The 24,920-nt window shown below is 38.5% G+C and overlaps 1 protein-coding gene across 2 annotated transcripts in view; it reads right to left on the reverse strand.

Moving 5' to 3' along the window:
• LOC128866834 (tyrosine-protein kinase Dnt) overlaps nt 1–24,920 on the reverse strand; it is a 213,354-nt gene that overhangs the window by 135,847 nt on the left and 52,587 nt on the right. The gene's annotated exons all lie outside the window — the stretch shown is intronic.

A 24,920-nucleotide genomic window follows, 5' to 3' on the forward strand; every position in this document is an offset into this window, starting at 1 on the left:
ATTTTCGTAATCAAGACAGAAATCACAGGAGGTGCGTTGCTATTATTATGAAAAAGTCTATAGCGCGCAATGTTGTAGGCTTTGTCCCTAAATCCGATAGATCAATGTTGATAAAGTTCGAAGCAAAACCGTAGAATATCAACATTTTACAAGTTTATGCGCTAACAGCTGACAAAACCAGCGCCGACTCGAAGTCTTCTATACTGAAATAGAAGTTTTGAAGTTTTGAAGTTTACTAAACTCCACGAAATTACTATAATCCAAGGTGATTTTAACGCTAAAATAGGCTCCTTTCAAATACCTTGGATGCTGGTTGAATGACAACTGGGACACATCAGGCGAAATAAAAACCAGAATAGAAATGGTTAGATCTACATTTTGCAAATTTAGGAAGATCTTAAGGGGTCTCGATGGTCTAGAGCTCGAAAATTTAGGGCATTTTTAGTATTTTTTTTTTTAATAAAAAAAAATAAACGATATTTGCATTGTTTAGGCTTTTTATTTAACTTCGTTTACATAAAAAAATGAAAAGAACTCTACCTGCTAAAACGACTGTAGATTAGAAAATACTGGGAATATCCGTCCAAAAAATTTACAGTATATTCTTAAAAGCCTATAACTTCGAAATATAAAAAAAAAGGCGTGCCTCCGATATGAATCTTCAAATATGTTTTGTGTGGTGTTATGCGTGGTCTGTGCTCTTATATGGTATGGAAAATTGGACATACACGAACAGGCTCGAGGCCTTCGAAATGTGGATTTTTAGGCGAATTTTGAAAATTCCGTGGACTGATTTGGTTTATAACTCAGAGGTTCTACCCCGGGTCATGGACATATCATGAAACACACCAAATACCACATGTTGCAGAATTATGAGAGGCAGCTAAATATAGAGAGATTGATAACGAAATTGTAAATACTCGTATTGTAATACAGGGTGGCTGATGAATTTTGCTACATTAAGAAACTCAAATAACTTTTTTTTTAGTGTATGGAATTCATTTATTTTTTTTTTTCAAGTTGAAGGTCATTAAATTTTATTAAATGTAGCTTAACTAGTTTTAAAAATACTTGAATTTAAATGCTTCCCATGCTCGTTGACACAAGTGCGGCATCTTAGTAAAAAGTTGTTCATTGCTGCTTTGAGAGTTGCGACAGGAATAGCCGCAATTGTTGCCCGAATGGATTGTTTTAGTTCATCCAAATTTGTTGGCTTTGTTTTATAAACTTCTTGTTTACATAAACCCCACAAGAAAAAGTCAGGTGCAGTAAGGTCAGGCGACCTGGGTGGCCAACGAAATTCGGAGTTTCTTGAAATCAGTTTATTGGGAAATTTTCGTCGCAACTCTGTCATAACAGTCTGGGCTATGTGAGACGTTGCCCCATCTTGTTGAAACCACACAGAGTTGAAAGGAATTTTCTTTCGGCGTAGTTCTGGATAGAAAAATTCTTTCAGCATTTTCAAATAACGGTCTCCAGTAACCGTAACGGTGTGACCATTTTCTTCAAAAAAATAAGGCCCGACAATACAGCGTGAAGAAACCGCACACCACACTGTCACGCGAAGAGGATGCAATTCCGTCTCGTGGAGTATCTGTGGGTTAGAAGTACTCCATATTCGACAATTTTGTTTGTTCACATTGCCGTTTAAATCGAAATGGGCCTCATCAGACATGAAAAGGCAGTTTAACATGTTTTGGTCTTCTTCCACCATTTGCAGGATCTTCTGGCAAAATTCCAAGCGAATCGGCAAGTCTGCTGCATTCAGTTTGTTAACCATTTGAATTTTGTAGGGAAATAAGTCTAAATCTTTGTGCATTATTGTTTGCAAAGACTGTCGGCTGACACCAAGTTGAGCAGATAAGCTTCTTGTTGAAACCCTTGGATTGCTTTGTATAGCTGCAGCTACAGCAGCGATCGTTTCCTCCGCCCGAATTGGTGGGTTTCGATGATAAGGCCTTCTTGCGACTCTTCCTTGCTCAGCAAAATTATTCACCAGTCTCATTATGGTCCATCTGCTCGGGGGATCGCCGCCAAACATCCGCCTGTACTCTCTCTGTACCAAAACTACGGACTCCAGTGCGTGATAGCGGCGGACTATCCAAATTCTTGTTTGCGTGTCCCAGTTATCCATTTTAATAAATTTTAAAGATCAATCTGCAAATTAAAACAAAAATGGAACAGATAACTTAAAAAGAAAAAAAGTTATTCAATTTTTTTTTGGTAGCGGCTTTCATCAGCCACCCTGTATATACTGATTTTGTTAAAGTTTCTGAAGAACAGAAAGCTGGTTGTTAAAGTGGGTAACTGTAACTTCCGTGCGATTTCAGTGAATTCTTCATTTAGGCTCGTTGCTTTTTATTACCTTCATTAAAAGTTTTAAAATTTGACTAATTTTACTATACGTCGAGGATCTAAAGCTATACCATACCATATTATAAGAAGTTTTAAAGGTTTCGTAAATTTGCAGGATGATATCAACTTCCTTATTTCGTGGTGAAATATAACATAATAATATTTTCACATTTTACCCGCTGAATTATATTCATCGCTACATACCCTATGATCAGAAAGTACCGGTAATGTTTAAATAAAACAGAACAGAGTTAAATTTCAGGCAAATTTATTTTATCTTCTTCAAAATATGACCCGTCTGAAGCAACATAATTGTGCCAACGTTTAACCCAGTCCGCCATGCCCCCCTGGTAGGCCGTCGAAGGGATGGCCTTCAGCTCCTTCGTCGCACTCTCTTTGATCTCCTCTATCGACTGAAATCTCCTTCCACGAAGAGGTAACTTCAACTTGGGAAACAAAAAGGGGTCGCAGGGGCCCATATCAGGTGAATACGGTGCTTGCACGACGGTATTTACTTAGTGTTTGGTCAAATAGTCCAGCACAATTTGGGCTCGGCACGATGGTGCATTATCATCATTCAAAATCAAAGAATTGTGTGCCCACATTTCCGCCCGTTTGCGACGTACAGCATCTCTCAAACGCTTCAAAACGGATAAATAATATTCTTTAACGACTGTCTGGCCCGATGCAGGGTACTCATGGTGCAATCGAAGAAAACAATCAACATCACCTTCCCGGTACTTTCTGATCATAGGGTATGATACATATACTGGTTTTAACCTAATGTGCTTAGAGACTTGGGGTTATCTCGGTTCAAAGTTAAGTTTTGATTACGAAGGACATCAACTCTAAACTCGGATTTATCAAACTGAACTCCCAAGAATTCATTCAGCCTAAGAAGTATATTTTCATGCCAGTAAAACCAATTCTTGATACCCAAGCCACATATGGATTACAGGGTTCACTGTATGTTCTGACTGATTGGAGGGAATTTATAAAACAGTTCACAAAATTTGCTCTTCACCGAATGCATTTTCATGATTTCATGACCGCTTTCTGAGCCTTTCAAACACAACAAACAATTAAAAAAAAAAAAAAAATAATTGGCGCTTACACTTCTGTTAGGTGTTTGGCCGAGCTCCTCCTCCTATTTGTGGTGTGCGTCTTGATGTTGTTCCACAAATGGAGGGACCTACAGTTTCAAGCCGACTCCGAACGGCAGATATTTTTATGAGGAGCTTTTTCATGGCAGAAATACACTCGGAGGTTTGCCATTGCCTGCCGAGGGGCGACCGCTATTAGAATGCAGAGTATTACTTTTGTAATATTTATATTTTCACATTTCGCCCAGAGCTCAAAGAGATCAACCTATTTTTTACATAAAATATAATAGAACAACTTAAGGCTTCAATGAACCGATTCATAGCTTTTACGCCTGTTAATCATTAATGCTATTTCGAATATATTATATTTAGAATATATTATATAAAAAATTAAAAAAATTAAATTATAATATACGTAAGCCTAATTTTACTTATATATTAAGTATATAGTATATGCAGTTTTATCTTAATTATTTTTTATTCGAATCTGTTATGGTCCAGCCCGGTACATTAACTTAAGTAAGTAATAATAAATATTTATGTATAAGTTTTGGATGGTTTCCTACTGCTTCCGGGAAAAGTGTGTAGCATATGTAGTTTAGTGATAAATACACTTGAAAATTTCATCTATTGTTTGATAGAAAGATTTTATTAATGAAAACACCGTGTAACGTTTGAGGCTGAAAAGTAATCAGAATCATTCAGAATGCAATTGAAAGCAGCAGCAAAAGTCTCTATCAGTGAATTATCAACCAGCGCATTGGAAGCTTTGGAGCACTGTCAATAATTTACAATTATCTTCACCTATTCTGTAGAGTTTCCGTAATAAGCACGAAATCTGAATGCTCTTTCGCCACTCAGCGACGCTTATAAACAGGAGGGAACGTTGAACGGTTAGGCCTTGTTAAATAGACACCCTGACATTGAGCCTCGTAAAACACTTAAGCGCACTGGGTATAAAAATGCGCTACATTCAACCGTACGAAATAAACGCCTAAATGCGGCCACCACGGCTCATTGCTATCGAACGGAAAACCAGTTGGTGTGGCATGCAAGCCCAACCACAAATTTTACTGCTACAGCACAACAGCGAAATGAGCTTTGTTGTCGGTGCTGCTCACGGCTGTCGTGCTGGTTGCTTAGACGGGTGAAACATGCGGATTAAGTCCGGCTCGAAATACCAAATATTCCAATGTGTGTGTGTGTGTGTGTGTGTACGTGTGCCATGCGGCTTGGTTTCAGTTTGAAATGTGCCACACACGCTCGCACTGCTTTGTTTGCCTGGTTGCGTGCGTGTGCTTTTGGTTTTTCGGTGTTTACTATTTTTTTAAATGTTTGTTTTTGTTAATTTTCGTGCTCCTTTGATTTTTTGCTATTTGCTGGTTGCTTGTATTATTTTTGGTTTTTATTTCTGTTGTATTTTCTAATGTATTTCGCATTCTGTTTATGACTGCCACACCAACTTTTCTAAACAACTTTAAATGCTGCAAACTTCTTGAAAAAGTAATTAAAAAGTTGCAAAGATTAAGAGTCTCTCAAGGAGCGTCGTCGCGTGCAACATGCTCACATGAACAGTGACACATACATATACACATGTGTATGTAGGTACATGGAAGCAAATAGTATCTGATATACTCGTAGAATGTACGTCTATATTTGGTCCGGCAATTGATTCACACATTTGCTCTATTGCTGACTGCTTTTTGCAGTCCGGCACTTATTCAGTAGTTAATGCCACACCTTTGCTGTTGGCTTTGATTGCTGTTTGTATATCTTTTTTTGCTCTGCCTTTGTCTTTTTGTTTCGAAACTGTGCTGTGTAAGTTTGTCGAGTGGAATTTTTCTATGAAAAAACACTAATAAATGTGAACAATTATTCAATTAAGTTCTTTTTAATTAAATTTCACTCTTCCCAGAGCAAAGCGCTGGGTTTCATAGCCATCAAATGTAGATCATACAGTAAAAAATGTTGAATAATGTAGCACATTCCATTAGGACCACCTATTTGGGAGTTTAAAAAAGGAGCGTACTGTTTATTTGGAAAGTTCTGGCGTTTTTTGTCATGCAGTAAAGAGCGTTAGGTGTGGAGGTTATAGATAAAATAAATGGCCGGCATGTAACTTTAATCCCTTTAAAGAGATTTTCCATGCATTTTCGTATAATGACGGCTCAATTTCATCAACGTTGCGTACATTGTACCGTTCGTCAATCACCACGCAGGAAAAATCTGCTTGGCCATACTTTGTCCTTCAACCTCAGCTGCCAGACAGTTGTGTTCTATGCCCTTATAACCCAATGTCTAAGCGTAGTCGAATATGTTGTGCCTAGCCATATCCTGCACAGTTCGGTAGCAATCCAGCAGAGCTTTAGAAGTAACGTAACTGAGTGAAGATATATTTTACTAGAGTCTTCATTGCAATATGTTCTACATTGATCTTTTCCTCCTGTTCATTCAGGCAAAGTATTTTTTGAATCAGTGATTACAACTTCAGCTTGGAGGTGCAGTGATGGTGCAATCGCAAAAGAGGCTAGGAGTTGGGTTTAGCGTGAAGACACCAACTCCTATTTATAATGAATAAATAGGTTTCATTCTCTTATGTGAACACTGAATTTGGTCAATAATAATTGAACTAAGTTAGTCTAGGTTAACCTCCTTGTCTATAACCAACTTTTTCGACATTGTTTTATAACCGGGGTACCCGGGTACCCACCTTATATAAAATGCGTATACGCGTATTTAGTGGTACCCACCCAAACCCGAACCTGAATGGGAAGAAAATGGAAGAAATATCTGAGCAAGAATTCGCAAGGTAAACTTACAATATATAAAATTAGTATTTCGGTATAAATTTACGACCTTGATGAAAGTAAAAAAAATGATCTGCTATATATGTTTTTCTTTATTAGGTTGACTGCTGTAGAGACAGCGTATTTGGCCGCATTACTGGGAGATGAGTTAGGCCCTAAGAGTTCTGCGTCAGATAGTGAGGATGAAGAATGGTTTCCGTTAGCGAGAGAACAATCACAACGTCAGACAGAATTTCTGACAGTGAAGACAAACCAGGTGACTGTGATAGCGAAGTCGAGCAAGAGGAAGTGGATACTGAAGTGGACACATCACATGAATCGGAGCCTGATTTTCTTGTAGCCAAGGACGGTACAAGAAGGAATAACACACCAACTTCCATTCAACGTCAAACTGCAGCTCGAAATATAATTCACAAGAGATGTGGTTTTCATCGAAGCACGGAGACATTGTCAATCTTGGCCACTTTCAAATTGATTGTCACGAATGGCATGGTTGATATCATTATACGACACACTAACAGGAAAGCAAACATGGAGTACCAGAAGTATAATGAAGCAAATCCTGAAAAAAAAAACAGTACGTGTGGAAAGATTTGACGCCTACAGAGATGTACACATTCTTAGGAATTCTCCTCATGAGTGGTGCAAATAATTCAAACATAGACCATACCACGGATATGTGGAAAGTATGATAAGTGCTTATCCACTATGGGATAAGAAAAATAAATCGGTTGTACTTCTATCAACAATGCATTCAGATATGACCATTTCAACAGATCGGAGAAAGAAGCCTATGATAATTTCCTATTATAATAAAATCAAAGTTGGTGTTGGATGGAAATGGATCAGATGCTTCGGAAGTACACCACTCAGCGAAGAACATCGAGATGGCCATTAGCTGTTTTTATAACATCCTGGGCATTGCGGCTCTCGCAGCATACATCATATGTATACTACGAAAATAATAAAATAATAAAATACAAAAAAAACTAATCAGAGGCGATTACTTTTACGCCAACTCAGCGAAGAATTGTGCCGACCTATTATTGAAGATCGATGAAGAAATGCTCAGATAACAAGACATTTCGCTACACGAAATGCAATTGAAAGTATCATTGGACAACCTCTGGCACCTCCGACTGTTGCATCGACCAGTCAACATCAACTACAAGCACTCGATAATTCCGGACGAAAAATTGTTGTCGTGCGGGTCGTGCTACATATTTTATAAAGGTAAATTTAGAAAGAGGAGGAAAACACGAAAATCATGCTCAGAATGTAATAAGCCTGTTTGTAACGTGCTTTCAAAATCTATTTGTAAATGTCTTCTACGTTTTAATGTGCAATACATATTATATTTTTCATAAATTTGTTTTATCAATAATAATGATTTGTATGTGATTCTAGATACCCTTTCTCCAATTTTACTCTTTCAATATTGATTTTATTACAATTACAGCGCGAACAATACACTGGAATCAAGTGGGTACCCGTAGCAAGCGCGTTAGTTAGTTTGACCCCCAGGAATCAAGTGCTATTTTCATTAAAAAAAGTTGAAAGCATAGATCGATGTAGAATTGACCAAATAACGAGGATCCGGACGGAAAAAATTTTTGTCAAGCAGTGTTTGAATTGTATTGTATCTCAAAGATTGAAAAGGGTACCCGGTTACCCGGTTATTGACATAAGGGTTAAATGGTTGTTCGAAGTGGACACACGTGGCCGAAAAAATGAAATTCGTCATTTGTAAAACCACTGCAGAAAAAAAAGAAGGTGAAATAATAGGAGAGAGGGGATATAAGAAGGCGGAGGAGGGGTTGTTGGGTGAATTTGTAGATGACGGTCTAAATATCACTGAGTTACTGTTAACCACTTCGTGATGCTGATGAAGTTCACTAGGTGGCTAATACCAAGACCTGCTATATTAGCAGGTTTAGCAAAGACGTGAGAGCCAAGATGCCTAAAACTTAACCGCGCGACAACAGAATAGCTAAGAACCGATTCCTTGTCAAGTGATCCAAGTATTTTGGTCATTGTCTAGGAAAATTTCGAAGCTAGGAAAATGTAATAATCTGTATTACTCTAAGTACGTAGACGAGTTGAAAGAGGTGCTCGACACAAAATTTCTTATGCAAAATTAAATTACCTGTCTAATTCCAAGTATGAAGATGTCTCTCCATTTGAATAACCCCTTCGTAAATTTCATTGCTCCATTTTGCCTGCTGTAAACAGAAATCGTTTCGAACCTCAAGCGTCCATAGCAAATAAAATTCTTTACACAATTGCGAATTTTGTAAACTTCCTAAAGAAATTCATAAAAGAAGCTCAAGGTTTTGTGTGATTATACCTAGAAATATGTGTAACTGAGCGCTTGAAGGAAATAACTTTATAACCAACCAAAAAAACAAAAACAAAAATGCGAAAATGCGAAAATAACGAAATTGGTGTTAAGTGGTTCTTTGCTGGTTTCGATTTTTCAACTTTGCTATTGTGGTTATTTTTTCATATTTTAAACTACGAGTGATTTTTGGAGTAAAGCGTTTTGTTGCCGTTGCTGCTTTCCGTGTCTCGAACGACACTTTAGAGTTGCGCTGAGTTGTTGCAAGCCAGTGCTGAGTTGTTGCATGCAAAATTGTTGATGTCCAGCAAGCGCAAAATAATTATTTGTGTTACATTTAAGAAATTTATGCATAGTTTTTAAGTTGTTATATACTTATCAATAGACATTCAATCGTTGAAAAATTTATAACCTTCAAGTTAATATCGAACATCATTCTGCACTGGATATCTAAACCGCGAGAATCATTTTATTTTCAGATTGAAAGCCATTCTCCAATTAGTATCTTATAATGGCTTGAAAGGTGAGATGAATTTGAGATTAAAAATTATCTCGAACGTACATTGCTTTAATATAAAATGTATACAAAGGAATAAAGCCATTACATGTAGGAAATACTCTGTGGTAACAGGAATTTCTCTAGGAGCTTCGCTGTGGACGAATTGCAAGGAAGTAAGGGGCAGACATATTCAAAGTACTCTCCGCCTAAAGAGTAAGCAGCACAAAGAGGCAAATAGCAAATACTTGTACGAAAACCCGGTAAATCTTACACCGCGTATCTACGACGGAAAATGAATATAATATACGAGTATGTATGCTAACGCTAGGCATTGATTTTTTGATGGTTCGATGTAAGTATTTAAATATCTCTTGAAAGGTTAATGGAATGCCGAAGCAGCCCGGGCCCTTTGCGGCGTGTAAGGAGAAGGTGTCATAGGCGTGTCTACAGCACGGAAATGGTTTGCAATCAAAAATGGTGACTTTGACGTCGATGAAACGTCCCGCAGCGGAAAGCCTTCTGAATTCAGTGACGAACGTCTGAAAGGAAAACGGTCATCAAACTATACGTGAAATTGCGGAAAAAATGAACTGCGATCATGAAACGATTCCGATTTACAAAGAAAAAAATGAAGAAAGCCCCCATCAAATTACTTCTCAGCATGTCGGCATCTCACCCGCCAACGAGCAACACGCGGTCATAAACAGTGCTTTTCGTACCGAATAGTCACGATAGATGAGAAGTAGTGAAGCAATAAAATGCGTGGGTGGCTCCAGGTGATACACCAAAGCCGATAATCAAGCCGGATCAAGAAGATCATTATATATGTTTGGGATTGGGAGCTCATGATGAACTGGGAAATGTTCGAAAATAATGTTAGGTCAACAAGGAGCTCTACATTGCCCAACTATACCGCATGAATGAGGCTATTCGACTGAAAATACCTGATCAACATGGACAAACCGTACTCCCTCACGACAACGATAGGACCCATTTTAAACAAGTCGTCAAAGCCGCACTCCAAAAGCTCCAATTAGAAGTTCTTCAGCATTCGCTGTGTTTTCTGGATCTTGCACCGACCTATTGCCATCTTTTCCGCTCCCTGTCAAACCATATGAAGAGCGTTACCTTCGATAACAAAGAGGTTCTTAAAAACTCGGTCAACCACTTATTCGACACCAGGCCAGTCGATTTTTGTGGAACGGCATCATTAAATTGGTAGAGAGGTGGTAAGAGATTGTAAACAGCAACGGCGAATATACAATTGATTAACTTAGTGATGTAATTATTGTTGTTAGTTTAAATAAAAGTCTTCGGTAAAACGGCTACGAACTTATTTTCCAATATAATAAAAAATTAAAAGTTTATTTATATTTTTATTATTCTTCCTATAAGCCAATTGAATTTTTGCATTTTAAAGCTTAATTCATTATGTTTTAAGTTGATGTGCTCTTTCCAGCAGAGATTTGCATCAAGAGGCATTTCTAAGTACTTCGCAATGTTGCAGTAGGGAATTTTCGTACCTGATATGTATATGGGACGATATTGGATATGTTTGTTGGTAAAATCTACACGGATTGTTTTAGTGTAATTAAGTTTTATACGCCACTTCAGTACATTCAGTGATTTTGCTAACGTCCTCTTGGAGTTTACGAGTGGACTGAATTTCATTATCAGCGATTGCTAAAATGCAGGTATTATTAGCAAAGGTGATCGTTATGCTATTTTTAGATACCGGATGGTCAGATCTGGAAAGCATATAGAGTATAGATACTAGCATACTTCCTGGCGGAAATCCGCCATTTATTGGCTTATGGCTTGAATCAGTTCCATCGCGCTTGCTCCTAAAGACACGAAGTTAATATGCCGAAAAATGCCTTTGGAAGAAAGATCTTTAGCTTATGGAACAATCCTTCATGCCATACCTTATCAACGGTCTGGCAACATCGAGAAATATGGAAGGGCATACTTTCTGCTCTTCGATTGCGTCTTCCATTGCGCTTGTGATTCTCTGAACTTTGTTAAGTGCTTTGATCGGAATCCGAACTGGTAAGTAGGAATAAGCCGTTTTATTCGAGTAACTTAGACATTATAGCTAGCAAGGTCATTGGACGGTACGATGACACTTCTTGAGGACTTTTCCCATGCTTCGCTGGCATTATTACTTCTGAAACTTTCTAGTACGCCTGCAAATATTTTAACTTAAGGCATGCGTTTATATGCCGTGTTAGCTTAACTAAAGTTTTTGTGGAAGGTTTTTTAAGATTTTTGCGGAGTTAAGATCGAATTCAAGTGTTTTTTTTTAATTTATGGAGACATTCATGCTTAATATCTGACAGCGAAGCTAACGAGAACTGCTTTGCAACTTGATCTATGCTAGTGAACAGTGGTGCATGATTTCCTTTATAAGGCTTAAAGGATTTTTCCTAATGATCAGATTTCGCAGTCGCTGTGTCGCGTTTGGCTCACAATCCATTGGGTTTTTTAATTGGAGGGGTTAGTTAAAAAAAATGTTTAAAAAAATGTGCTTTTTGTTTTGAGTACTGATTCTTAGTAGGAGCTACAATATGGCTTTCGACGACGATCAGAATGGTGACAAACCTAGCACGCGAAGCTATCAGCGGAGGACTTACCTTATTGCAGTTTTGCGCAGTTATCATACGAGACGTGAAAATGCGTTCGATGCGGCGAGGGGACCCAACATACTGCAGTCGCATGAAAAACTACTTGTTCCTGGGTACCTGATGCGCATAATTAGTAGTTACTTTAGCAACAGAAGCCTTCAGTGCGACGCAGACGGCGGATTGAAAGCATACAATATTTCCGGTGACGTTCCACAAGGATCAGTCCTGGGACCTGCGCTGTGGAATGCTATGTACGATGGACTGCTAAGGATACAATTGCCAGACAAAGCAACATTGGTTAGGCTATGCCGGGGACATCGCGCTAGTACTGAGTGATAAAAGGTTAGATAATCTGCAGGAGAAATGTAATGATGCAGCGGCAAGAGTGCAACATTGGCTATGGATGCGTGAACCAAGTTACTGCACTCAAAAGGAGGAAGCAGATGGAATTGCGTATTGCCGGTCACGAAATACATACATACTTTCGCAAGAGGCAATTAAGTACCTGTTTGTCTTGATTGATGCACGACTTTAAACAGCATCTAACTACTGTGTGCTCCAAAGCGGCTGCAGTGAACTGAGGGCTCGTAAGAGTTTTGCTAAATTTGGGGGGTGCACAAGGTGCAAGAGGACCCCTCCTGTCAAAGGTGGTAGATTCTGTTATTCTCTATTCTACTCCTATTAGGACGGGAGATAAACCATTCAACGTACGACACGTAGCACTGCTGTTACGACGGAATGCACCAAGAGTCGCTTACGCATTTAGGACCGTCTCTGACGACGCGATTTGCGTTATCGTCGGAAAACTCCCTATAGATATACAGGTACGAGAAATGAGTCATATCCACGACAGGCAGGTAGCAAACTCATCAAAAAAGATAAAAGATATAGAACGTATTCATTCCATAGATGAATAGCAACATAGATGGGATCTATCAGTCAACGGACGTTGAACTTATGGGCTTATACCTGAAATTGCAGCATGGGTGACAAGAAACATGATGACGTTCTAACGCAGTTTATCAGCGGACACGGATGCTTTCGGTCGTGTCTCTACCGTTTTAAGTTGGCCGACAACTCCTACTGGCCACACTATTCCAACACGATCGATCGAAGATGCAGAGCATGTTATCTTCCAATGTGACCGTTTTCGAGACGAGACACGTGAGTTGCTACTTGGACTCCAGTTCCAGGCGAACAATCTGATACTGATTGCTTCAAAAAGGGGATAAATTGAGACTATCGATCACCTAAAACCTCCATATGTCGAAAAGAGGGGACACAGAAACCAATTGTGGTCAATAGACACAAACGCGCCACAGATAGAGACATAAGAAGACTAACCTATAGCGGTAAGCTGGCTACAAATATGGTGGACCCGGACGTGAGTGAATAGAACTGGTCCACTTCATGGACGCCTACCTCCCCGACCCAAAACAAAAAAAAAAAAACAAATTTCTAAACTCAAACTCAAGTTGATCTCAAGTCTAAATGTTGGTTGGGTCTATCCATTACTATGAGTATGGACTCATGATGCTTGTTGCCTAGTTTCGAAATATTTTCTTCATGCTTAAAGTGGGTGAATGCTGAATGAATTTTTAATCAATTTTTTTTAAACGTATCAACCTACGCATACACATATACATACCTATATACATGTATGGTATACTAAACAAGTCAATTTTTTCCACGCACACACAAATATACAAATTTGTATACACATTCTTGCACTTGTGCACTACATAAACATACATAAGTATGTATGTATGCATATAGCCAATTGTTGTTCATACAACTGAAAACTTTCAGCAAAGTTTAAAAATACAAAAATTACGAAATTTTTTTTTTTGGTTTCTTTTATTACGGCTACTGCTGTTGAGTTGTGGCGTTTGCAGGAAAATAAAATTTTGCCAGCTGTTATTATCGCTAAGCGTTCTATACATTTGCGCATAGCAAGTTTGAGTATATTGTGTGTGTGTATTGTATTTGCAACAACTTTCAACAGTTTCCGCAGCGAGCGAAGCGTACGCTGATCGCTCGCTTTCAACAACAATAACAATCACAAGCATCAATTTCTGCGATGAGTTTGAGCGGCTGAGCAAAATATTGCCAGGCAACCATTATGTACATACATACATATTCAAAGTTTGTATGTTAGCGTAGGTGTACTTCTATTTTTGCGCAAAAACTTCTACCAACGACTACTGACGCCTTACAAGGCAAAACCAACCGGCACCGCACAGCCCTGGAGCAGTTAAAGCGAGGATGAAGACGAGAAATAGCACGACGATGGGAATGCTGCAGAGAATAGAGTGATGTGGCAACACTGGCGCACTTCCGCCTGAGCGGCGGCACATTTGTGCGACCAAAAGTGGCGGGTGGTTGAGTGGTGAAAGTTGCAACCGTTGTTACGCTGACTGTGCAGCAAACTTTTGATTTTCCAAATGTTTGCAAGGCAAGCGGCAAGCGCTATGGATTTGGGCTGTCACTCTGTCATGGACGCCTGATTGTCAGCAATCAAGCAGCGATACGGGGCAAGTGGCGGCTGTTGGGTGGCGACATCCAGCAGCTACAAACCAACAGTCAAGGCACAATTTCGAAACACTCTCAAGCATGCAAACAGAAAGAATTGAAAATAGGAATTTTTTCTCATCTTTTCGAAAAACATGAAATAAATTTCAATAAAAGCTTCAACCAGTGACGCGCGTACGCGTTGGCATGCATGCAACGTACACAAACTCATTGCAACGAACACAAACTCACTCGAGCGTGCACATATAACACATTCACTAACAAACACATCCACATGCGTTTTCACATGCTCATATGCGCTTACATTGTAGGAATGTGTATGATTGTATGTGTATGTGTAAGGAGCTATGTACGTATGCAGAACACGCTAACTATCTAGCGATTTCTGTGCTGATGGATAAAATAATGCCAAGCTGTTCTCAACGAACCTCTCCTCCAGTATCTAACGCCGCGCATATGCATCTAATGCACATTCTGTGAATATCTGATGGATGCCATGGCTACCGGAGTTAGTATTGTAACGAGGTACATATGCTTCAGTGATATTCTCGGTATAACTGTTAAGCGCTTGAGTATCTTTGTAATTGTAATTGATTTACAGCAATCGCAAGCGCTCTATTGGAACTAAATTCGCGGGCTGCAAAAGGACACACCAGTTGAACGAAATAATGCAGGATGAACACGAACAGGAAGGAAATCCTTGGCTGAAATCGGAATATATCACACTTAGCAGCTCAGCAACTGCTAAAGCCATTGAGTTATTGAGCTGAACATTTTAACTAATTGCTACAAAATACTCATCAGGCTTACGGAACACTTAATAGGCCTGCTGCCCACTCACCTCACAGCACCTCAAGAGCTCAAGCCAGAGCTACAGGTATGCTACGTACTCGAAAATACGTTCACAATCATCCGATGGTTGTAATCAGGAACAATTCCACTCATTTATTTATCTTCCCCGGAAATAAACTTTGCCAGCGGAAATCTTACCACATTCTTCAAAATATAATTGTAAGTACATGACAAATCACAAATCAACATTTCGAGCAGTTTTGACAATTTTCTTTTTTTTCATTTTAATTTTTTTTATATAAAAGTCATGAAGGAAAGAATAATGATATGGCGCCTATCGTGGCCCCGTTACTTTGCTCTCAGCGAATTTGACAACGAGTTACGTGATTTTAGCACCAGTATGGCCAGATTACCATTTTCGTAACTTGATTTAGCATTTTTTTTTGTTATTTAGGTTCGGAGTTTTAGCTCTTTCTTCATGACATTTTTCTAGCCTGTTCTTATTAAAATTTAACGTTTATAATTTTGTAAAATATAATTCTTTTAATTATAACTTAAATAATTCACTCAGTTTTATTTAGCCTTACTTCTTTTTAACATCTGGTGGCATTGCCCGCGATTGCCGGTGTTGTTGATGTTCTTCTGCTTTCGGCAGTCAAATCTCTCTCTCGCTACTGCAGTGTTGCCTAGCTTTGGATATAAAAACGCACTAATATGCCCATTTAAGGAAAATAAACACCAAATATTTATTGAATTACTTAAGAACTTTGTATGCGTGACAAATTATTTTTGAAATGTGCGTTTTTTTAAAGAAATGTGTTATGGTTATGTATAATTTAATTTAATATATTAGTTTTTTTTCGTTAAGCGGAACTCTTTTGTTAAGGGAACGACTTTTTTGCTATATTTGAGGTTATGTAACTAGATAAGGTACTATTTTTATAATAATGTCATTATGGTTTCTTTAGTATTTTCAGGTATTTTTTTGCTTATTGCCTTATGTCCCACTAAGAATTGATGACCGGAAGAAACGATTACACCTCTATGGTTTTTAATTCGCATTCAGTAAGTTCAAACGCTTTTTAAAATGTGTAAAAAGGTTTTCAATCTTAAGAAGAGTTGATGGAAGAAGATTTAATATTCTTGCATAACCTTAAAAGGAGCAAAAAATTAAATTCACACTTTCAAAATATCAAATTTTATAAGAACCCACAAATTTTCATTAGCTCTAAAATCTTCTCGGAGTAGCCTTTTTTAACCTTCTTTTGTATAAAAATACAGTTTTTTTTAACTTATAGTTTCGGTAGCTTTAAATTAAAAAAAGGAACAAACACGAAACTTCAAAATTTTCGCTTTTTCGGTATAAAAAATCACAAAATTTTTTGCGAAGAGCAAATGGTTGGCAATACTGCACAACTCGGAAAAACGTGTCTTGATGGGCGCAATCTTCTTTCTATCATTCTTGTATAAAAGTATACTTAAAATTCATTGCCTAACAAAAACTATATAAGTCCAATTTTCAAATTTTATACAAAATTTAGAGAATGACAACAATTTTTCATCTCAGTTAAATGGTTTTAATGTCAAATTTTTAGAAAAAACAAATTTTTTGAAAAGATTAACTGGCATGCAGTTTCATAGCTTATTAAGCTTAAGTAAAATAAAGTACAAGTTCGGTGCTGCTGCGGATTTTTTACCATTTTTCTTTCTTTGACGGTGTTACCCATTTTCTACAGCGCATTTGCTAGACACTGAGCTATAATTTTAGAAAAGAATAATGAACATTCAAAAGTGGCCAAAATGTTAGTGTGTTTTGTCGGGTTGCTGTTTGAGAATATTATATTTCTCTATTTAGTACGGCGGCCGCCGTAGCCGAATGGGTTGGTGCGCGATTACCTTTCGGAATTCACAAAGAGAACGTTGGTTCGAATCTTGGTGAAACATCAAAATTAAGAAAAACTTTTTTCTAATAGCGGTTGCCCCTCGGCAGGCAATGGCAAACTTCCGATTGTATTTCTGCCATGAAAAAGCTCCTCATAAAAATATCTGCCGTTCGGAGTGGGCTTGAAACTGTAGGTCTCTCGATTTGTGGAACAACATCAAGACGCACTCCACAAATAGGAGGAGGAGCTCGGCCAAACACCCAAAACGGGTGTACGCGCCAATTATATATATAGATATATATATATATATATAGATACACATATATATAGATATATATATATTTAGTACATGTCTGACATTTTTTTACGTCGAAGAACACACCCAACACAAAAATCAAAAAATTGCAAAAAATCAACGCGATTTGTGAACAAATGTGAACTTGCACTTTATTCTACCGAAATTCAATTAGCTAAACAACTACATACAATAACTTTTCAACACTGATGACGACCCCTGCAAACGAAATAAGAAATACGATTTGAAGGCATGCACCTGGAATGTCCGGTCCCTTAATGGGGAAGGTGCCTCTGCCCGGCTCGTTGATGCCCTCGTGAGAGTAAAGGCTGACATCACTGCCATCCAAGAGATACGATGGACGGGGCAAGGCAAGGAAACCATAGGACCTTGCGACGTCTACTACAGCTGCCATGTAAAGGAGCGCAAATTTGGTGTCGGATTCGTTGTGGGAGAGAGACTTCGTCGCCAAGTACTGTCGTTCACTCCGGTGGACGAGCGTCTCGCAATAATCCGCATCAAGTCGCGATTTTTTAACATCTCGCTAATTTGCGCCCACGCCCCGACGGAAGAGAAGGACAATGCGTCCAAAGATTCCTTCTGTGAGCGCCTGGAACGTTTCTATGAGCGCTGCCCCGCCACGACATAAAAATCGTGCTTGGCGACTTCAACGCCAGGATGGGCAAGGAGGAAATTTTTGGTCCCACAGTCGGAAAATTCAGCCTGCACAACGAAACAACCGGTAGCGGACAGAGGCTGATCGACTTCGCCGGGACCCGAAACATGTTGGTCTGCAGCACCAGATTCCAGCATAAAAAGATACACCAAGCTACATGGCTATCCCCTGATCGAAAAACGCGAAACCAGATCGATCATGTTGTGATAGATGGAAGATACGCTTCTAGTGTATTAGATGTACGTACGATCCGAGGATCCAACATCGACTCGGATCATTACCTTGTTGCAGCCAAACTGCGCACACGCCTCTGTGCAGCAAAAAACGCACATCTACCTACGCAAAGAATGTTCGACATCGAAAAGCTGCAATCACAACAGACAGCCAGAAGATTCGCCACTCGACTCTCACTCCTGCTCTCAGAGAGCACTGCCCAACAACCCGGCATGCACGAGCAATGGAGCAACATTTCTCGTTCCCTACGCACCGCCGCCGAAGAAGAAATCGGATTCTGGCGAGCCCGAAAAAACAATTGGTACGACGAGGAATGTCATGCTGCCGCAGAAAGAAAGGATGTCGCCTATAGAGCCACGCTGCGATCGGGCGCAACGCGAGCCATGTGGGATCGCTACCGAGAGCTAAAAAAGGAAGATAGACGTATTATCCGAAAGAAGAAACGAGAGTCCGAAATACGTGAGTACGAGGAGCTTGAGACGCTGGCCAACAGGAACAACGCCCGAAAATTCTATCAGAAAGTTCGGCGGCTTACAGAAGGTTTTAAGACCGGGCGTTTTCCTGTAAAAACAAAGGCGAACTGGGGACTGACATCCAGAGAAATCTTAAATTATGGAGCGAACACTTCTAGAATCTGTTAAACAGTGATAGCTGCGCATGTCACAGCAATCCGATTGCGGGTATTCGTTGCTCAAGTGAGAACAAAATCGAAAGGTCTGGTTTATTTAGTTTTATTAGTGAAAAAATGTTAAAGTACTTAACGCGGTTTTCTCCTTTAATTAACAAAGTGAGCTGTACTAACTATATTGTAAGTCCCTTTTAACTCTTTTTCAATTGACTTACCAATATATACATATATATAAGTATAGGGTTTTTCAGTAAGAGCGCTTCAACTTTTGAACTTTTTTGAATAAAACACAAACGGTTTGACTTTTTTAACTAATTTTTGTTTTATTATCGAGTTTGAACATATACATTTAAGTATGAAATTCGATTTCTTTTGCATGACCACCGCGTGCACGTTTTACGAAGTCCAATCGTTGAACCCAATTTTCGAATACTCTTTTGCATAAATCGGCCGAGATTCCAGCAATTTCGCGTTCAATATTGGCTCTGAGCTCACAAATCGTCGCCGGCTTGTTACTGTAGACCAATGACTTCACATAACCCCAAAACGGGACGGCTTGTTAAATGGACCGTAAAATGGCCGTAATGCTCTTAAAGTAGCAGCAACAGAACGATTATTTTCATAAAAAATTTGCACGATTTGCAATCGTTGCTCAAGTGTGTAGCGTTCCATGATGAAATGTATACTAATGAAGTTTACAAATGACAAGCGAAAAATAAAAAATATTGCGTCGTTCGCCCTCCCTATCGGAAAAAAGTTGAAGCGCACCTATTAAAAACCCCTATATATATATAATTGGCGCGTACACCCGTTTTGGGTGTTTAGCCGAGCTCCTCCTCCTATTTGTGGTGTGCGTCTTGATGTTGTTCCACAAATGGATGGACCCTACAGTTTCAAGCCGACTCCGAACGGCAGATATTTTTTATGAGGAGCTTTTTCATGGCAGAAATACACTCGGAGCTTTGCCATTGCCTGCCGAGGGGCGACCGCTATTAGAAATTGAATTCCGAATGATAGTCACGCACCAACCCATTCGGCTACGGCGGCCGCCATAACATATAGTAATCTATTATAAATTAGTAGCCCTACGATGTCCATAATTTGCCTATACTTAGTTTAAATTTATTTTTAATTTTTTACATATTATATTTTTTTTTTTAATTATCTTTTTTTGTTCAAACTAAAGCTTTGCGTAGCTTTAGTTCAAATTTCAATATCTCTATAATTACTGGTCCTATTTTATTGATTTAAAAAGAAACGGGACTCATAATTTACAAACCATTGTAATTTTTTAGAAGATTAAACAGGTGGCGATAAAGTAATCCTCCTATCAGAAAGTGCTATAAATTTTGCGATTGGCCCTTAATGTGAGTTCTGTTTTGACATTTGTGTAGTAAACACATGCGAAATACACGTTAATAAACAATGTTACGCTACACTGTTCCAGAACACGGAATATTGCTGACTATTTATTTGACCAATAATCGGTCGGTGACTTTGGCTCAAAGTGAATTTCGTCGCAGATTTCCTCGCCGTCCAACGCCTACTGGTGAAACACTGCGACGTTTAGCCGCTCGCCTCGAAGAGACTGGCACAACACGAGATGCTGCCAGGCGTGGCAGACCCCGGAGTAGCCGTTCTGCAGAGAATATTGCTGCTGTAGCCGAGGATGTCATGGAAGCGCCGTTGACATCGACCAGACGGCGTGCCAAGGAAATGGGTATCAGTCGACGGTCTTTAGAGCGAATTTTGGTACAAGATTTGAAGATGTTTCCGTACAACGTCCAGACGGTGCATCAGCTGTTAGTTGCTGACCGCCAATCGCGTCTAACATACGCTCAAGCCATCCTTAATCACCACCAAGAGGAAGATGATTTTTCATCAAAAATAATCATGAGTGATGAGGCCCATTTCCATCTTAGCGGGTACGTAAATAAGCAAAATTTACGCTTCTGGGGCATTGAAAATCCGCGAGTAACCCACGAAGAGCCATTACACCCGCTCAAAGTCACTGTATGGTGAGCTGTTTTCGCTGGAGGAGTCATCGGACCTTTTTTCTTCAAAGACGTCGCGGGCCAAACGGTTACTGTGAATGGTGAGCGCTACAGAGCAATGATCAACGAGTTCTTTTTGCCGCAACTTGATGAATTGGGATTGGAAAACATGTGGTTCCAACAGGTCGGTGCAACGGCACACACTGCACGTGCCACAACCGATATGCTGAAGGATGCATTTCCCGGGCGCCTAATCTCCCGTTTTGGCGATTTGTACTGGCCAGCAAGATCGCCTCATTTGACCGCTCCAGACTTCTTTTTGTGGGGCTTTTTGAAGTCGCGGGTTTATGTCGACAAGCCTCAGACTCTTGCAGCTCTTAAAGACAATATCCGTCAAGAATGTAAGGACCTATCGCCGAAAGTTTTGACCAAAGTGATGGAAAATGCCATAAAAAGGCCTCAAATGGCAATCAATTGTGGCGGCGGCCATTTACATGACATCATATTCTCGACTTGATGTAAAAAAAAATTAAAACACCAAATAAAAATAATCCTCAAGAAGAATCAAAGTTTTTCATTTTTTTTTTTAATTACAGCCAAAAAGCATCGCAAGGTTACTTTTGCGCCACCTTGTACATATCTGACTGTAAATAGTACCGTTATTACGGTATTATATTACGACCCCACTTCGAGTTAAGTTACGCGTATGCTTGGCTTTTTAAGTCTTCCACAGAATTTTTTTACATTTTTCCATATGAAGTACCAACTTACATGCAAGTCATTTGTTTTCGCACTTATTAATTTTTTACTTCATTTATACTATTTTAAAGTTCATAGAGAATGAAGCACGTAGGCACATGTACAAAGTAAAAATTGTATAGTTAAATGAGCTGGTACATTTTATTTTTAACACATTTTTTTAAATTAGCAACCAGCAGTTCTTTCGATAAAGTGAGCTGCAATATTGAAAGTTAGTTGAGGAAACGGTTCTTAGAGTGCTTAACAATTTCGTTGACGTGCCCATCTCGAGCCGGGTCAAAGTCGTCCAATTTCATATCACCTTTGGCTGGTCTTATCTTGCAAGTAATGTGCCAAATATTGGCTTTGCAGTCATCAATCGTAGCAAGTGTAATAAGCACAAATCATCGACTTGACAGATCCCAACAAATTGTACTTCCGAAAAGAATTCAAAACGCTTGACTTAGACAGGTATTTTCAGAGATAATTCTGTCAAAGGAAAGTGATGATTTGGCGGGCTGTGTGAAAAAGATTGGCTGTTTATGTGTGAGATCAAAAAGTCGCTAATAATCGCCTGAGGCGCTCAATATTTTCGGTAATATTAGTGAAGTTTAAAGTATATAAAGATGTCTTAAAGGCCTAGCGGTCATTTTGCTTACTCGCATAATAGTTAAAATAGAAACCAGTCTAAACGTAATGTAGATAAGGTGATCTGCAAATTTAGCACATTTGGCGCAAATTCTGAAAACGAACTTTCACTGTTTGTAAACGTTGTTCGACTGTTAGTCTTTCCATGGCAATTTGCCAGAGCGTGCTGAATCGCAATGTAAAAAATATTCTAAAAATGTATAAAAAAATTCCCCCTACACGGTAACTATGGAAGTTGAGAACTTAATGCTACTTTTCAGCATTCCATACCTTCCTACTGGTATTTCTCTACCATCACACAAATGTATTCATACGAAAGTATCATGTTTTTTATAAAAATCAATAAATGTAAGTACTCGTATGCATTTACGTCCCTAATTGTAAATATATTTAAATATGGATTGCGAATGTGGCACATTTATAGGTAGCTTTCATTCTCCATATGCATTCAAATGTATGTATGTGTGCGTGAGTGTTCATACCTCTGCTGTGAAAAGCCTAACTACTCAGTAAATATTCCAGTTCATGAAATGGTATTTGATGGAAGGAGTCATACTGGTTCGAGAGTGATAAGAAATGTACCAGTTGTAAGGTACGGAGAATTAAGGTATGAGAACTAAATAATTAAATGTTGATGAAGTCAATCATCTGCTCAGGGAATCCTAAAAATTTACCTTATTTTCCCTTCAATTATTATCGGTGTCATCAATCAAAAGACAAACCTTTGAGGTAACAGAGCACAGTGAAACCTCGAGGTAACGAAGTTGAAGGGGTGGAACAAATAGCTCGCTACATTTATGGAATACCAAATAGGCAAGGGAAATACAAAATTTTCAAAAAGTGTTTTTTTTTCTTTTTCTTTCCAGATCAAACAACTTACAGACATTGATTTTTTATTACTGAACACATCACTAAAGGTTATGAATTAGTGCAAAAATATTCTTTTATTTTAGTTTGCTTAAAAATAAAGAATACAACCTTTTTTTGATATATTAGTAGTTTGTTCAAATCCATTATTTATGGAATGCGTATCCTATTATCCCAGTTTCCCAAGACCTTGATGACGATTTTGATCCTTCCCAGTACTCCATAATAAAAGTTTAAGGGTATATAGTAAGAACTTAGACGGCGGCACTTCACGACGTAGCAAGAGTCAAATTTTTCTTGTCTGCAAATGTCGTCGTCAGTTTGAATGCTCCAAACTTTAGTTAGATAGCATCATCCAGACTATTTTTCATAAACGCTGTTAGAGTGTGGCACTCATTACCCGACTTTACTTACATATTTATGAAACTACTAGGCACAGGTCTATGGTTAATTCAAAAGTGTTCGATTGCATGAAATTAGGGCATTGCATTTTTCTCTTTATTTTCTAATGACTACTTTTTCTTAATCTACCTTTCCTTTTCCTACCATCAAAGCCGTATTTTATTGTTATTGTTAATTTATATGGGATTGATTTGCTAATGAACAGTTGTAATTAAATGTTAATGTTAAAATTGTTCTAAGTAAAATGAAAAGTAACGAAAAGAAAAAACCAAATTAAATCAAAAGAAATATTTTAATTCATACATTGAATCTTCAATTTTTATTTACATTTGCAACCAAGGCGAATCTATTAAAGGTGGAGTTGGTAAATCAGCTAAGTTGTCTGTTTTCTTTCGCCGTGTCCATGTGGCTGTCAGCTCAGAATGAAACAAGGTGAATTCATTATTTGTTTTCTAGTTTCTCAATACTTTGCTTTGACAACCAAACGTACAGAACAGTGTAGTTGGTCTAGTGCCACTGCCTGCACCTTGTTTGCAACTCACCTGAAACTGGTAATATTCGCTACGAATCGGAAGAAATTTGGAACACACTGTTTACTAGCATTGAAGAAACGGAGACTAAACTACTTCAGCAAGAAAGCAAACTGTTAGTAAAGCAGTTCCGAACTAGTCAATTCGACAGGGCAAAGCAATTACAGCTGCTTATACGCGCATTCATTTATATATATGTATGCATTTGTGCTTGAGTGTGCATATGCTAAAGCAAATTGCTTTCATGGACTCATACTCACATACACATGGATGTGTAATATATACATATGTGTGCGTGCATGCATGAAAGTATTTACCGCGCAATCAATGCGCGTTTAGCAGAAACGTCTGCCAATGCAGGTATTATCATTCTGAGCAACCTAAATATTCACAACAAGTGATGATTAAATGTTTTTTATCTACACACATAGAAGCGTGCATATGTACGTACATGTGAATGCTAGCTGCAATTGATTTTGAAATTCACAACCAAATTGTGCAGAATTGCGGCGAATTTCGTATTCAGATTACAATTTGGTGTAGGAAATATATGTTCATGTGTATATGTACATACATGCACTAATACATACAAATGAATATCCTCAATTGCGTTTGTGCTCATTAATGCTCAGGAATTGAATATTTGAAAACTTCAATGACCAATTAAGTTTTATTATACTCAGCTATAATAGCAGCTGTCAGTTGCCTGCGCCAATTTGGTAATTTGCGCGCAGATCTTTATCTGCTATTTTTGATTTTGCTTTCAAAAACCCGCTTCAAATCAAAATTTCATCAATGCTTTGATTTCATTCCATTTGATTGATGTTTGACAAACATCGGAAAGTGCAAAATTAGTTGGTGCGGTTTGCGAATGACTGCAAGCTAAACATACATACAAATGCAGGCAATATATAAATACATACGTAACTGTTGTATTTATGTGCGTATAACACTGGAATCAGCAGATTGCCGATT

Source organism: Anastrepha ludens, chromosome 6 (genome assembly GCF_028408465.1).
Source record: "Anastrepha ludens isolate Willacy chromosome 6, idAnaLude1.1, whole genome shotgun sequence".
Lineage (NCBI taxonomy): Eukaryota > Metazoa > Arthropoda > Insecta > Diptera > Tephritidae > Anastrepha > Anastrepha ludens.